Source organism: Leiobunum rupestre, chromosome 10 (assembly GCF_980474605.1).
Source record: "Leiobunum rupestre chromosome 10, qqLeiRupe1.1.hap1, whole genome shotgun sequence".
NCBI lineage: Eukaryota > Metazoa > Arthropoda > Arachnida > Opiliones > Sclerosomatidae > Leiobunum > Leiobunum rupestre.
This window is the reverse complement of record NC_143393.1, coordinates 10,122,517-10,140,533: the sequence shown is the minus strand read 5'-3', so window position 1 is coordinate 10,140,533 and position 18,017 is coordinate 10,122,517. Positions and strand designations below refer to the sequence as shown.

General features: G+C 37.5%; 2 protein-coding genes across 2 annotated transcripts in view; both read right to left on the bottom strand.

Annotated features, from left to right (window-relative positions):
- LOC149923603 (uncharacterized) overlaps nucleotides 1-18,017 on the bottom strand; it is a 50,959-nt gene that overhangs the window by 9,090 nt on the left and 23,852 nt on the right. The window lies entirely within an intron of this gene.
- LOC149923604 (uncharacterized) overlaps nucleotides 1-18,017 on the bottom strand; it is a 46,465-nt gene that overhangs the window by 10,066 nt on the left and 18,382 nt on the right. The gene's annotated exons all lie outside the window — the stretch shown is intronic.

The window sequence follows — 18,017 nt, the reverse complement described above, 5'->3', positions numbered from 1 at the left end:
ATTTTTATAAATCAATTTAAAAATTTTGTCCTTTCCTTTACATTTTACTCCTATTTTCAAATTCAGTAACTTTTCCATGACCTGTGTACACCTTTAAGTGCAAGTTAAATATAATTATTCGTAATAATTTATTAAATATTTAATATTTGAATTAAATATTAATTTGAAATGCACCCCCAAAGCTTATAGAAACTGACAACAGATGTGGCGTATCTCTCAGAAACTGACAACAGATGTGGCGTATCTCTCAGAAACATGACGCGTTTCTAACTTTCTGCATTCTACATGGAAATGTTACTAAGACTACATATTACGAGTTACATTGGATGTGAGTGGTTCGAGATCAATCAAACGATTAAGCTCAAATGTATTAAGCTGGAAATTAAGGGTCCCAAGTTAAATGGCCTTTAGTTGTATTTTGTGTATGTAATTTATGTTTAAATTCGTTTTTATATGCTTTAGTTGAGAATGTATTTATTTATTAAGTATCGTCCGGCACGAGAAGGAGAAACGTCACCCACGTGAGCTTAAATCGCGTCGGTAGACGTCTGTTTTAGGAAACCAAAGACATACTGAGCTGATTTTATTTTTAGAGGGAAGGAGTTCACGGAGGGGGATTAGGAAAAACGCTAACAATAGGTTCAACATCCATAATTACCGTAGAAATTTCATATTTTAGTATAATGCGATAGATACAAATAACATTTAACTTAGAAAACACATGGGCGTTTACATAAATTGAAATATTTATTTTTGTAACCATACAATATAAATCTTCGTCATTTGTTTCAAATTCATCTCACTTTATTTAAACGTTCGTGTGTTTCCTCTGTTAAAATTGTATTCCAATCGTTTGTTCCATGGATTCTATGATGCGATACTCTTGGAATAGGTATTATCAGAAGTACATTGTGCTTTTCTTAGAGAGAAGTATGACTTTTGACAATGGGTCGTTCTTGGCTAATTTCGCCGAGGAAATTCGATTTTGCGCGGGCCCTGGAAATGGAAATTGAAGCTCCCATTCAACAATTTTAACAGCACTTGGAAAGTAACTAAATCAGGTAACCACCGATAAAAGAACACAGTAGTGGCGCTAAGGGTAGGCTGGGTAGGCTGAGGTAGGTCTACGTGGAATTTAAATAAAGGACACAGATTTGACGAAAGTTTCTAAAATTTGCATATACACACCGAAGCAAAGGACACCGCAACTTAAAATTAATAGCTTTCGGTGATTTTTTTTCCAATTTGATATGAGATAGATGGTGTTATGTTTAAGAAATTTCAAGAAAATGTAGCCGCGATGTTCCTCTGATTCGAAACTTCCTACACTGAACTAATAATTATTTTAAAGGCCTTTTGTATAACAGGAATTCTGTTAATTTAAGCCACGATTTTTAAATTTATTATTGTTGTTACTTTATTATTAAAATTTAATAGCTTTAAAAGAAGTTTACGATTTATGTTATTGGTTAAAAAAAAGTTGCGTGTGCCCTTTTAAAATCTCTTTCAAAAGTAAGATAAAAATTCGTGCGAAAAACGATTATCAATTCGCTAATATCCCATTGTCCTTGTTACAATTGTTAGTGTCATTTTCTTTTAAATCGTTTCGGATACACTCCAGACATTTTGAAATGTAAATCTATAATGCTTCTGTATAATGAAACATTTTTAGTCATAGATTAGTCTGTATAAACTCAAATAAATTAATCCCATCCAATAATGTAACTCTACTAAATGTATCTCATGAAAACTGAGAAACAGATTCTCCACAACGGTTGATTTTTCAACCTTTCAGGTCATTGAAACTTTGTTACGAGCGGAAAGGAGAATGGAAACATTTCTTGGTGAAATTGCCTCATGATCGTTCATTGAAGATATTGCACGCTTGTCTTGGCACAGTGGGGTTGAAAAAGCGTCTGTCTTTGGTGGTGGCGTTATTTCATGAGCCTCCAGTGGTGGTACTTGACGAACCGACGGTGGGGTCGATCTTCTGCTGAGGCAAGCCATTTGGAAGCACTTGGCGGGACTAGTCGCAAAGGGAACAACTGTTATCATCACCACTCATTACGTCGACGAAGCCAAAGATTTGGTAAGAACTAAATCGAAGGATTTTAGAAATGTTCGTCAGATTGATTTTGGATTTGCTTTATGAAAAATGGTCGCGCCATTGCCGAAACCACCCCAAGGTCGCTTCTGGAACATTACGGAGAGTTTCACTTTGAGAGCTGTTACGTCCAACTATTCCAAGCCGACGATACCGTTAATGTACCGCCATCTTTCGGGGTGAGCTTGGAAGAGGGGTTATCATAATCAATGATTTAAGGATATGTTTTTGGCTTAGGCAAGAAAAACAACTGCTCTAGGACCCCTAGAAAATCATCGTCTATGGCTAAATCGTCGACACATTTCAAGACGGACACTATGCGGGAGACTAGGAACTTTGACTGTACGAAATCTTCACTTCAACCACTGTATCTCTAACCGGACGGGAAAAGCTGTAGCTTCCACCATACAAAATCACCTGCCGCTACCACCGTCTCTCTGTAAGGGGGGGAGGTTCAAGAAATTTTAAAGTTTCGGGCTGTCAAGGCCATATAATTCGTCACGTGGTCGACAAATCGTTCCGTTTTAAATGAGGGTTTACATTCTTTCGAATAACCTTGACGGCCCTGCGAATCGAGTACGGCCGACTATTTCAGCTAATACGAAGTAGGACGCAAACGGACAGTAAGGGGGTACCTCTTTTAGACTGCTTTTCCCGTCCGGTTAGAGATACAGTGTCCATGCTTCAACGGTCCACAGTTTCTCAGAATCTCAGCAGTCAATCCCTAAAAGAACTGGACGGTTATTCTCTTCGGATAGTAAGTATAATCAGCCTACTCTCTACACCATACGAATTTAAGAAAATTTGCGCATTCAGGATAACTACCCCTGTAGCAAATTAAAGTCGGGCCGACGTCGGCCAATGGTACTAAACACTAAAGTCGACTCACGGTCGGCCGACCTTTGGATTTAGGTCGAAATGTCCTAGGGGTAACAAGGTCGGCCGACTACTAAACGTCGACTCTTTACCGCCTTTTAATAGACCTAAGAACCGACTCCGAAACGACGTCGGGCCGACTTTATATTAATGCTTATTTCTGACGCAAGATTTATCTAATTATTAGATGCCACGTTTTTCAAACACAAATACGTTTGAAGAAAAAATAAAAGTGAATAAAAAATAATCTCAGAAAATCATCAAATAGTCAGAAAATAATTAAAATATCCCCTTTTCCTAAATACATATGGTCGGTTTCATAAAGTTAACGTCGAATCCAATAATTAAATGTAAGGTCTATTTTAAGTCGGATAATGGTCGGCATACCGACCATAATTAGTCCCAAAAAAGGATTTACGGTTTTAGTGTCGAAAAACGTTCGGACGATTTTAGGTCGGCATTTGGTCGTCGACTATAAAGCGACTTTTCGACCGTACCCCGACCCTAAAACGACTCCATGTGCTACAGGGGAAGGCAGCGATTGTGAGCGTTACCAGTAGACCAGTTTCACCCATTTCTCTAACTGAAATTTTGACTTTCGATATAATTCGTAACGTTGGAGTTTCAAACAGAAGACCGAGCTTAAACGTTGTCTGCTCAGTCTGCTGTAAAGTGACCGGCATGCAATAAAGGTGAATAACTTAACTATAAATTGCAATGAAGCGCTCACATATAGGGTACCCTGGTTGTATAATAGAGTGAATATTTATCATATTTCTGGACAACTACTACATAGTTTATCGAATCAAGGAATATAGTGCATTTTGAAACCATATTTGGTGTTTTTCTTGAAGTAACAGTGGGATCATAGAATAACCAACTCACATAGAGTGGAAGGCGATCAGCGAACCTGTTAACACTTTTCGTACGCCACGTCTTGTTTTCGAGGCGTGAAATAAACAAGTTGGCCTAAAGGTCATGTACAATATCTGTATAAAAAAGTAAGTTTATACTCTAATAAATGTAAAAACAACGGAGATGCTGAATAACGTGGAATGGAATAACGTGGAACCTGAATACCGTGAAATCTGAATAACGTGGAATCTGAATAACGTGGAAACTGAATAACGTGGAAACTGAATAACGTGGAAACTGAATAACGTGGAACCTGAATACCGTGAAATCTGAATAACGTGGAAACTGAATAACGTGGAAACTGAATAACGTGGAAACTGAATAACGTGGAAACTGAATAACGTGGAAACTGAATAACGTGGAAACTGAATAACGTGGAAAATGTTAAAACCGGAATAACGTTTTGTGGCGCTCTTTTAACTCATCGTAGGAAAATGGGAAAAAAACTGGCATACTTCTCAACTCAACCCCTAAAACTCCTTAAACTTTTGGCATAACCTTTTGAATTTGTAACTCGAAGCAACAGCTACATTTTAAACTCCATTATTTCGAGAGAGAAAAACGTTTTAACGGTTCGTACTCGAACCAAGAAAAATATGATAACCTTCGATATCTAAACGGGTTGAAGATATCACGACCAGTCAATTACTAGATAATTGATGTGCTATTGAACAGAGTAACATTTAATAATTTTAATTACCATAGAGAAGGCCGTTAGATACTTGTTGACGGAAATAAACCTTCGTTCGTTAATGTCAAGGTCGACAACATTAAAAGTCATTAAAATTAAGAATAACGAACACCTATCTTAAATTTTCTTTCGAGAATACAATCTACCGGTTTTTAATACTGAGGATTTCAAGCTATCATTTCCAAAACATCAAGCGAGGATTCAGCTGACTGTGGCGATTTATGTCATTTTTGGGACATTTCTTCCGCCAGCTGGTTTTTTGCTAGAACGGTTTTTCTTTTTGAGATTATACTACGGTATGTTTTCTCGAATTTGTCCTAGAGCTCGCCATTTGGATAAAAATTAAAAACTTATTTTATTTTAATCCATAACCTACAATTATCCGAAAATATAAATTATTTTTTGCATGTTAAATCGTTGTTTATCCATGGATAATATCCATAAATAAACAGTTAACCAAAATATTTACGATTAATCGAAATTTTGTCAGTTAATTTATCTGTTACGCAGAGCATTTTTTTAATTATCCGCTAGTAATTTAAAAAACTCTTCAACTTCAAGAAGCAAATTAAAACAATTTGCCAAATTCTAAATATTTTTGCTGAGAATCGCGAAAGATAGATGGATGGGGTTCGCTTCATTACGTGAAATAGGCAATAACTTTAATTCCGTTCAGAGCATAATTTCAATTTAGAGCCTTTATTATTGTATAAAAATTATTTAAAATAGGGTTGTTAAGGCCTTTTTTAGCCCTAGATAGATTCTGATTTCATATTTTGTTTTTAAAGTTTCAATACTTATAATTATTGTAATAATAATCACAATAAGTACTTACATTTTCAATATCCACACTGCGACAATTGCACAGTAAAGTACTCCAATTCTCCAACGTTGTGTGCAAATAGACTTAGTACCGGTAATGATAAAAGGAAATATTTATCAGGCTTTTTTTATGAACAGCGTTTACAGGTTACAATCATGGACTAATTAACAACATGGACGGCCCAGATCTATAACATTTCTCTATAAAGACCCCAAAAAAAAGTGTTAACGCGTTCAGCAGCGTTGCCAGGCAAATATTATTTATCCTGGTGATTCAAACGTCATAAACAGGAAACAGATTTTTAACGGTTTTAGCGGTTGTGATTCTAAGATAGATTCGAAATTATCTCGGAAATTATTCATCATCAAAAAAAGGTAAACAACTATTAAGCCTTGGTACAATCATTTATATTTATGAATAATATTATATTATGATAATAATAATTACCGTAACAAATTTGGGAATTGCTTCCAGACGGTAAGCAGAATGTTTTACTATATGTACGATCGGAAAAGCTCGACATTCTAAATTTTGACGACGATTCATTTAAAAGACTAAAATATTAGCACCGCATGGTAATCTCGTGGTTAAAATTTTAAATTCCAAGCATTCCAAGGAAGCTTCTTGCCCTATTTTACTCCCCCCGCCTATTTTGAATCACCAGCCTATACAAGCATTTCCTGTTATACATTTTGTATTTTAGAGAGCCCAGCGCGTGTCAGCTTTTATTGGGACATATATTTTAATTTTTGAAATCGCGCATTAATATTTTAGAGTTAGTTTAAAATGTTACACCTCTTCCTTTGGTTATATTAATATTCATTTCTAAAAATTGATCTAATGAAAAAATCCAGTTCAAGACAATACTTTAAGTAAAGTAATAATAATAATAATATTTATCTAAGCTAGTGTTTTATGTACCTCCGTTGGCTTAAAGTCAATTAGCGAATTATAAAGCCAAGTGCCTGGGCTTAGTGGAATTCCGCCCGGATGAAGCGTGTGCAGTTATTGACGTGCACCTATGTTACCACCCGAACACAGCCAACATAAGACGGGCTCTCGGAGGTTTAATCCAACTAATCGGGGTATGTTTATTTTCGTTTATTAAGAAGACTCCATAGTTTAAAATGGGTTCTCTGTGAGGCATTTTCACAAGCTGTGGACCGTGGACATTACAGTTTTTTACGCGCTCTCTATGATTACTTTCGGCGCTTACACCAGAGTAACGGTGTAAGCAAAAACGTAAATTTTTCCGTTATGATTTGTGAAATGACTCAACAAGCGAATAAGGTCACTAATAACGCAAAAGTGCTGGTTTTTTCCTGACACGAGATGTAGAAGGTCTATTTGTCGATCTTTCGGCACTTCGTTTTCAGTGACGTGAAGCGGGAAAACTTCGTTATCATAACCAAAAACGTTGATTGGTACTAGATTGTTTTTAAATTCAAATTTTTTAAGTTTTAAAACGTTTAATTGAAAAGGGAATGAAATGTCTCTATAATCTTTTTCACTTTCAAATTTTTGGTATTGTTCCTTTCGGCGTCGATGTGAATTTGTAGGATGTAGTTTTGCCAGAATGCACCATCTGGTCCTTAGTTTTTATATTTAGGAGACCTTTACCTTTACATAGCTCCGAGGGTAGCTCTATATAGGTACCACCTACGAGTGAAAGATACGTTATTATATCTACTTGGAATAACAAAATCCGATCAATGGTCCATCCACTACTCATGTCTTGGAATTCCCCCATTGCTTCCGCTACTTGCTTTTTGCAAGAGTCTATTTGAACTGGTATTACATCCGGCACGAGGGAAGTTTGAGTCTTGCTACGGAAATAGGGTAACGCTTCGACTTCTCCTTCGTCGCAGAGTTTATGCCTCGTTTCTTAGATAAGCGATTTTTCAGGTATTTAAATAAGGCTGAACTTATAGAAGTGATTCTGGGTCTGTTTGAGTGCTTTTCGGGGTACATCGCGAGCTAATGATGGCGTCCTCGATAACGGAAAGTTCTTTGACGTTTTCTAGGAAATAATACTCGACGTCGTCTATATCCATCGGTTTTTGAAGTGGTAGAGGATTATTTTGACATGATTGTGCGGGTGTCGGTGAAACTGGCTGTTGAAATGGGGGGATGGCTTCTTTACGCGATGGATCGGGTGTCGATGAATCTAGACCACTCGCGTGAATTCGCGAATGACGTGGCAATCCGTATTTGCGCGTGAAACTGTTACCACAAAGCGAACAAACGTATTTCCTATTACCGTGTTGTTCTCGCATATGTCGATTCAAAGTAAACTTGGCGCAAATTCTCTAACACATACGGATACGGTGCACGAAAACATTTGGACTCACTAGCCGCTACTCGCAAATGACAATGTCATCGGCTCCGATTCGAGCTTTTATACACTTTGCGCCCTTAAACATTCGCTTCGCGTTGCTTAGGTTATAATAGTAGGGTCCTTCGCCAGTTGAGGAAGAGTGGGGTTTTTATTTCGTTCTTACACACAGAGGAAAAACGCTGTTTTTTTAACAGCAAGGTAGTGGCGTTCGTAGATGCCAGTAAAGTGCTGTTTTTATAACAGTGAATCGACATTGTTAAAATAACAGAGGAAATTACAGTTTATTTTTAAACAACCTCGCTGTTTTTGCAACAGCATTTTGGTAGATTTTTAACATCAAATGCAGTATAATAAACGGTTACATATACTGTTTCAATAGTGTTTGCTGCGGTTTGGTTGACTGTCGATTACTGTTTTTTTTAAATAACTCGCTGTTGTTACAATAGCTTTTTGGTACATTTTTAACATCAAATTCAGAATAATAAACGGTTGCATATATTGTTCGAATGGTGTTTGCTACTGTTTGGTTAACTGTCGATTACTGTTTTTTTTTGTAAACACCACGCTGTTTTTGCAACAACATTTGGGTAGATTTTTAACATCAACAACAGTATAATAAACGGTTGCATATATTGTTCGAATGGTGTTTGCTACTGTTTGGTTAACTGTCGATTACTGTTTTTTTTTGTAAACACCACGCTGTTTTTGCAACGACATTTTGGTAGATTTTTAACATCAACAACAGTATAATAAACGGTTGCATATATTGTTCGAATGGTGTTTGCTACTGTTTGGTTAACTGTCGATTACCGTTTTTTTTAAATTCATCGCTGTTGTTACAACTGCTTTTTGGTACATTTGTAACATCAAATGCCGTATAATAAACGGTTGAATATACTGTTCCTATGGTGTTTGCTGCTGTATGGTTAACTGTCGGTTACTGTTTTGTTTTCTAAATACCTTGCTGTTTTTATAACAGCTTTATGCTGTATTTTAACATCCCCTGCAGTTCAATAAACCGTTGCATATACTGTTTCAATGGTGTATACTATTCTAATGGTGTTAGCTGGTGTTTAGTTAACTATCAATTACTGTTTTTTTAAATACCTATAGCTTCATTATTTACAATGCTCACTTTTTATTGGAGCTGTTTGCTGTTTTAAGAACAGTAGATTGTTACTATTGTAACTAATTAGGCAATGTTTATTGCACGTTGTCTGCTGTTTTCAAAACAGTTTATTGCTCAATTAACGATAACCACCGTTCTTAAAACTGTTGAATGCAAATTTGTTACTACTGACCATTACAGTAAGCTGCTTTTAAATAGTTATATTATAAATAAGAAAAAATCTAGCGTTTTTAAAAATTAAAAAATAAAAACAGAACAGCCGTTTTGAAATTTTATTAGATTTTCTTACAAAAATTTAGTCATCTTCTAAATTTCTGGAAATTAGAATAAAGTATATTAGTGATTTTATCAGATAATTATGACATGTTTATGCTTAACACACTTTTCATTGGTTGAGTCGTAGTTCCCTATTATTGTTATTAGAGAAAGACCTTTGGGTTTGTTGGAGGTGGCTTTAATTTAATTTATTTATTTGAAATAAAAGAATATGGCTACGAAGCTAATTATAGCTTGTGTGTAGCCTTACAGGAAACATTCTGTGACCATAGGGTACCAGAAAGATATAAACAAAAGGATATTTACATACAAATAGTGAACCCAAAAGTTGTGACACTAAGACGGAGATAACAATGAGCGCGTGACACAGTCAAGGGCACTTGGGGGCAGTGAGTTCCACCTTTCGACAGCACGAAACGCAAGGTACCAACGGCGGACATTTGTCTTGACACGTGGCTTAAAAATCTAAGCGCGATGGCCCAGTGTCTTTACTCTTGTGGAGAGTAGAGAACTGGAAGAGAGTTGAGGCGGTTAGCGCAGATTCACCAGACCACATGCTCCAGATTTGCACAACGTCGTTAATTGCGTGGCGAAGTAGCGGGGCATCAAGGCCAAGGCGCGTATCCCGTTCGTCTGGTGGTAGAGTGGCAAGACCTTTAGTTAATTTGGTGAAGCGATTACGCGCCTTCGTTAGTCGAGTTTGGTCGCCTAGCAGCGGCGGGAGGCATAGTTAATTTGCTCAAGCACCAAGGAGTTGTATAGCGTGCGGATAAGTTTCGGGGAGCGAAAGAAAAACGTTCTACGTGTCAGGCCTTTGATTGAATTAAGTTTTTTGACAACACGTGTTGTGTGGTTACTAAATGTTAAGGAGGGATCTATCCATAATCCCAAATCGCGAATGGGAGCGTCAGGGTTAAGAAGGGGGGAGCCATCTACGCGATAACGTTCGCGGGGGTTGTTGGTGCCCAGATAGTTGACACCACTTTCTTGACGTTAAATGACATTCCGTGATTATCCGCCCATGCTGAAACAGCGGCCAGGTCTTTCTTTAGCTGGGCTCATTCCAAATCAGTCACTACCGCATATTTTAAAATCATAATTTAAATATATTAACAACATGCAATTGTGAGAAGTTTATAACACTTCCCAAAAATACTGTTTACAATTAAAGCATAACTTTACCTCTGGAGGAATTCCAATGTGCATTTGCACTCTTCCGGGTACTCTATGTTCATCGTGTAATACCAAGTCTATCGAAGCAAAACCTTATTTACGTCCGAAAGTAGGTAACGAGAGCCCATATGAACCACGGCGATCGGTTTTAAACGTCTCTTCCAGTTTCCAAACTAGAATTTCTCATATCTCCGACCTAAGCCGAGAGCCCGACACAGCAGTCTGACAGTGTCCCGTGAACAAAGTTCAATGCTAGACTAGCGCGGTTTTTCCCCGCCTGCACTCGATGTCAACTTCCCGAAAGCTTTATCTCGAAAACGAAACTACAAATAACGCCGTATAGGCCTATGACGCACCCTGTAAAATATTTCCAAGGTTTAAAAGATAGCTATCCAACGGCAAAAGTAAAAAAAATAATTTAAGTTGTCACTTGCATCACTGATGTTCCGGGTGGTACATTTGTACTTTTTTAAAACATTTTAGATTTTGAATACGTATTTAGTACATTTTGTAAATTTATGATCGAAAAGTAAAATTTTTGATACGTATTAAGTACATTTTTAGGAAACTTTGTACAGTTTTTTCATTCAAACCACACCAACACTGTAATACTTGGTTATAAAGCACGAACTCGTCGGTCTCTTGAAGCCTAGTCTAAGCTATCTGTTTAATTAGTACTGATTTTTCTATAATTCCGCGCAGTAAGGTTCGCTGTTAGGTAAATCTGCATCGCCATTTATTCCTATTAACGTTTCGCGCCACCTAGTAGTGATTTTTGGAACCTGCGGAAATCTATAGGGGCACCTAAAAATTTAAATACATAAATATCGTGCGGTTATTTAATAAATCTTGTGCCGAATATTGAAATATCACGCCAAGATTTAATAAATATCGCACTGACATTTTAAATGCTAGGTGTTTTTATGAGAAATGTTATAGTTACAGTAAATTTTTACTAACCAATAAAGCTCGTGACTTATCTGAAATAGTTTTTAAATCGCGCTCTTTTATTTTATCGTATGTCTATTTTATTGAGGCAACGTTATATTTAGTTTGAAGTAACGTGCTGTTGCTTTGGCTGCAAGGTACTGTTTCGCTTGAAGCTCAATTTGAGGCAAAGTACTGTTTCGCTTGAAGCTCAATTTGAGGCAAAGTACTGTTTCGCTTGAAGCTCAATTTGAGGCAAAGTACTGTTTCGCTTGAAGCTCAATTTGAGGCAAAGTACTGTTTCGCTTGAAGCTCAATTTGAGGCAAAGTACTGTTTCGTTTGAGGCTCAATTTGAGGCAACGTACTGTCAGGGATCCTGGCAGTTATAGAGATGCGAAACTCCGCCACAAACCTGACAAAAAAATGCAAGCATCAGCGCCGCCCTTCGGCCGGAAGGAAGCGCCCGTTTCAAGCCGAGAGACGCAAAAATTGTAAACAACGGTAACAATCCTAGGATCTCTGCGATTACTCCCCACGTACAGGCGTCGCTGCGATCGGCAAAAATTTTAAAAAAACTGGTTTGCTTAGGGTATAGGGAGTTTCGCCTCTCTATAACTGCCAGGATCTCTGGTACTGTTTTGTTTAAGGCAACGTTTGGTGTATCTTGTAGCAATTTACTGTTCCAAAGGGAGTAGTGTAATGTTTGTTTATATACCATTATATTGTTATTTTCCTAAAAGGTTACTGTTATTATTACAGCAACTATTTTTTCTCTCAAAAAACACTAACACATTGTGAATTTAACTGCAAGTTGCAATAAAGTATCGCAAACCACAAACTATTGTGTTTTGAGAACCCATAACTTTTAAATTAACAATATGAAGAAGTACTTTTGAGTGCTACATACTGTGATTGCATAAAACAGCATAATGTTGTATAAAATACTGTTAATGTTGTATATTTTCCAAAACAGCAGCATGCTTTTATTTAAACCGTAGTATTTACTATTGTTTTGACAGTAAGGGATGAGTGTGTAGCGCTTGGGACGTGGGAGAATTCTTTCAATGAAAGTCCATCACTACTTTGTTATTATAACGGGAGCCGCCTGTACCTCGCTAGAATGTTTTCAATGTGATAAAGAATCTTTGGAAAATTATATCTGATGCGCTCTTGAGAATTTACAAGGATTAAAAAAATATTATCTTATTAATTCCCAACCAAAATTAAATATAATTCCTAATTATAAGTACGTAAAAATTAAACTTTGCTATTTTCTCTTAATATTTATTTATTATTACATTACAAATTCCTCACCGAGGGTTTGTTCAACAATTTGTTCTAAAGCCAATCGGGGGTAGAAGAAGTTGACGCTATTGGTGGTAGAGACGATAGAGATGATGATGAGTTTCCGGTTATAGGAAATGCCGATGATGATGTGGCAGGGATCAATGATAAAGTGGCCGGGATTTCCGGCGAAGAAGGTTTCGGCTCTTTGTTCATACCGAAAAAGAGTAGCGAAGCGATGGAGTCTTCTTCCGGCGATATCGTTAAATCCAGTTTTTCGATCTTAAAATAGTTGGAATAAATACACGTTTTATACGTAATAAACGAAAATAAACATACCCCGATTAGTTGGTTTAAATCTCCGAGAGCCCGTCTTATGTTGGCTATGTTCGGGTGGTAACATAGGTGCACGTCAATAACTGTACACGCTTCATCCGGGCGGAATTCCACCCAAAATCCCCGATGTTGCTTACGGATGATAACTTCGAAAGTTCGAAAATTGAAGACTGGTTATAGGCGATATAATAAAGTAACGTGGCCTTCTTGTTTTGATGGGAAAGGCCACCTTCCACTATGCTTCCATTAGCTTTCCCACCAAAGAGCCTATGAATTCATCCGTAGGCTTTAACTGTACTATTTCGTTATCCCATTTTAACAAGTCGAGCAAGCATATCTGTCTTTATAATATCGCCTATTCGGGGCGGCCGGGAATGTGTCCCAGCGCAGCCTTATATCTTAAAACCGCGACGGTCACTTTTTTGTCTAAGACGATATTGTTAGTTGCCATTCCGAAATGAATATGATTTTGATTTTCGGGAGATGGGCTTATATATCCCAGCCAGTACTGGAATTTCTTCTGGAAGTCGTCTCCACCACAAGTATTAAACTAATAAATAGAGCTTATAGTTTACAACCTTTCGCAATAAAAGAATGTATTTACGCCATCAGATATAAATTACGGTTTATTTATGTCACAAAGTATAAATAACGTATATATACTATAAGGTATAAATAAGAAAAGTATTTATACTATAAGTTATAAATAAGCAAAGTATTTATACTATAAGGTATACATAAGAAAAGTATTTATACTATAAGGTATACATAAGAAAAGTATTTATACTATAAGGTATAAACAAGAATGTATTTATTTATACTATAAGGTATAAACAAGAATGTATTTATTTATACTCAGGGAGAATTAATATGTCGAGATTATTTTTAGCGTTTCTCCAATTCCACCCGTTGGGGCCCCCGGTATGCTCCTCCGCTTAAATAAAATCAAATAATACTGCAATCTCATTGGTTCTTAAAAATTACGTTTTCCGACGCGATTAACGCTGCTGCGAGGACGCAAAAAATAAGACCCCCTCCTTTTTTCCTCCTCCCCCCCCCCCTTAGCGTGATGGGGTTAGGGCCTCAACGTGTCCGTCGATAGTCTCGACATATTCATTCTCCCTGAGTATAAATAAATACATTCTTGGTATAAATAAAAAATTTATTTATACAGTCGGGCATAAATAAAGATTGTATTTATCTATATTATAATTGAATAATTAGGCATGTGCGAGCCTTGATTTTTGGGTTTCGAGTCGAGCTTCGAGTATTAAAAATTTCACTTTTCGAGTATCGAGCCGAGCTTTAAAATCTTACCGAGCTTTCGAGCTTTTAGGCATAGCTTAAAATGTGGTTTCGAGTACTCGAAGAATTAGGCTTAGTTTAAAAAGAGTTTCGAGTACTTGAATAATTACTAAGACCTAGCTTTATAAAGGGGGTTTCGAGTACTCAGTGATAGATTTGGTTTATTAAGTAAAACATTTTTCAAAAATAAACTATATTTATTAATTACTGCCAGAGCTTTAACGTTTATTTGAAGCCATATTTGAGAAGTCTAAATTAATAACTGGCCATACAAGGGATTACAACAATAAAATAGTGGACTGATGAACCACCAAAAAACTAACAATAAACAGCTAGGGCACTATACGTAATGTAACTTACGGTTTTAGTTTCATTTTCTACATTTAAAATTGGTGACCAATCAGAAACAACTAGGACTTGTACCTCACCCAATAAGAAATCTTTAGGCGGGACTATATATATTTTTTTTTGTAACTTTTCCCGCCATTTTTACAAGCTCGCGAGTAGTGCCTTGGTAAGAATAATAGTTTTGAGTACTCGAAATTTAAGCCTAGGCCTCGATTTGAGGCTCGAACCTTTTTCGAGCTTTTCAAAAAATGATTTTCGAGCTTCGAGCCGAGTACTCGGCTCGAAGCTCGATCGAGTACTCGCACATGCCTAATAATAATTATATAATAATATAATAATAATACCTCGAAACGATTCGAGAGGAACGATGTTTTTTCCAGACTTTTCGCGAAGAAAGTCGACGCTTTAGACGTGATGTAGGTGATGATTCCACGCAAATCGTTTATTTCGTTTTCACCCTCGTCCCACTGCATCCCGCAAATATTCGTCGAGATCCACGAACAAAGTCTTTTGTCTTTCACGTTTAGCTCGTGATGCGGAAAAGGCGGCTTAAAGGCGTACACCCCACTCTCTCCAGTTTCAACCACCAAGAATGCGATATTCGTTGTTGGCTCTCAAAAAGTTGACTTCCAGAATGCAAGAGTGATTCTCCGACCTAGAATTGACAATACAAATTAGAATAATGTAATAAAGTAATACGTGATAAAACTCACATTTTGGGTTACTCCTCGTATGACTGGTGAGCGCCGCTTCTAAAACGCGAAAGATAAGAGTCCAAATTCGGGATGTATTTTTAAGGAAAATCAGTCCCTTTATATAGAGTACTCCTCCGTGCGCTTTTTACTTGGTTTCATATACTTTACAAAATACTATTATTTTCAAACCTCGGCGTATCAACCTCTACGTTACTCTCCGTTCGTTTTCAATTGACGTTTCGCATCTGTAAGTATTCTATTTACAGACTAAACACGCTGGAAAACAATCGGCTTCTTTCCACCTGGTTAACCTTAGACGTTGCTCTCCGTTAAAATCCCCGCAAATATGCAATCGTCGCAATATAGCTACCCTCACCGTAGATTCACGTCCCGTATAAACAAAACCGCTTCTTTCTGGCGCGGATGAAAAGCGTGACCTCGTTTTATCGCGGACCTCTATTCCGCTTCCTAATTGCACCCCGTCAATAAATCTCCCGCTGGCTCCGATTGTCCCTTCGCGTTTTCGACGGACGCTCTCGTATTCTCGATGCTGACCCGTACTTTGTTCAGGGACCGACATGAATTATACCCCACGCCATACCCTATTGGGTATTTCGTGAATCTCCGCGTAAACACCCACCCCGTAGCGATGAAACGCGAGTATAAACAAGCCGCTTCTTTCTGGCGCGGTTGAAATCCGAGACCTCGTTCTCTCCCGGATCTCTATCCCCTACCTCGTCACGAAACTCAGCTTCCTCCTCGAACGATATTACACCCCGTCAATAAGACTCTGACCATAGATAATATTATCTATGCTCTGACCGGCTTCGATTCCCCCTTCGCGTTTTCGACGGTCGCTCTCGTATTCTCGATGCCGGCAAATGTGGCCACATCGAGCCGTCGCTGTTTCGAGGGTGATTCCGGAACCCCGTACTAACCCTATGGGAAAAAAATTGGCACCCCGTTAAAACCCTGTGGGAAATTTGCACCCCGTGGTCCTTACCTCTCGTTTTACACTACTGTAGTGGAGTACTCCTGTAATCCCAAGCGTCTGGGAGGCAGAGTTTGTGGATGGCCGTGTGAGGACGACCACTAATCCCCCAACGGGTGGTTGTCACACTTCCGCCACGGGTGTCTCGTCCCTATCCCCAAGTATCCCCCTGTTGGCGTGGCCGTAACGCGTATCTCCACACCTGATTAATCAGATGGACGAGCGGACTGAATTATCCCACCCGTCACAATCGCTCATAATGAGTTTTAAAAAACAATCCGATAGGATTTCGCTGGGTTTTTTCGATTTTAGATCTTAACAGTTTGCGGATAATAACTTCAATATAATCGTAAAAGTATTAAATTTAAAATTGGTTTTCTTAAATATATTTGTAATAAGGAATCTGGGAACTTATTTGGAAGAAGATAGCTCCGTTACATTTGCAGGTGCGCTTCATAACCGTTAAGCCTAGGTCTAAGTTCAATGGGCAGATTGAACTGGGAACTTTGCATTAGACACGCTCTTCATGAGTTATTTGGGAAAATGACTCTCACTATAATTTTTCGTGCGTAGCTGAGCGTTTTCCTATAATATCTGTCCCTTCTTCTGAACTGAGAAATAATTTAAAAAAAATGTAAACAATAATGAACAGTGTTTCCATTTTAAGATAAAAAATATCTCCTTATAAAACGTTATATTTTGTTATGAGTTATTTATTTTGTCTCCAAGTAACATCAAATAGCTGATGTTGTGATAACACTAGGTGGTTTACTGAATCCTGTACTGAAAATCTAAAGGTAATGGTTTAGTAGTACGTGGCTACGCGTTAAAAGAATAATGACGCTCAACTGAAATAATAACAACTTCAATTTTAATTAGAAAAATGGTAAAATGATTAAAGATACAAAATGGCGCGACTGTTTAGAAGTGGGCAGTTTAAGACGAGTCGGAGAGAGCCGTGTTGTCCGTCGAAAGGTTAAAATTGGAACTGCCGAAATTACAAAGTAAGGGGGCAAAAAGAACTAAGAAGTCATCAGGGCTTCGCAGCCTTCGCTTCACGCAGAGAGGAAAAATAAAAACCCAAAACTTTCCAGAACATTTTCTTAGAAAAAACGCCAGTTACACACTATGAAGAAATAAAGCAAAAGTAGGCATGATTTTATAAATGTACGGGGTCACCTATAAAAATACAGTGCTACGGGGGTTAGTTTTGGCTAGTTTAAAGGAAACGGGGCATACTTTATGCGAATGACTCAAACCAAAGAATTTATATGTAAAAGATACGACTGTTACTAAGAACAGAAGTAAATGAATGAAAGTATATCAAAAATGTTTTTAATTGTTGATTCTCCAACAGATGTACTGTTGTATAAACTATAATAAATTTAATTATATGAAAAATCTCAGCTGCACTGAGAAAAAGGGGATATATAGCTAACCTTTTATCGTTTACCTACGGCCAAGAATGGACAGGTATTCGATTAGATCCCCTGTAGCACATGAAGTCGTTATAGGATCGGGGTACGGTCGAAAAGTCGCTTTATAGTCGACGACCAAATGCCGACCTAAAAACGTCCTAACGTTTTTCGACACTAAAACCGTAAATCCTTTTTTGGGACTATTTATGGTCGGTATGCCGACTTAAAATAGACCTTACATTTAATTATTACCCCAGTAGCACAAAGAGTCGATTTAAGGTCGCGCTTGGCCAATTTATCACTCAAAACTGTGAAACTTTGGCGATTTAATAAAACCAATTGAAATATTTTTAAAATAACTTCCTTTCTGTATTATACTTTTTCGAA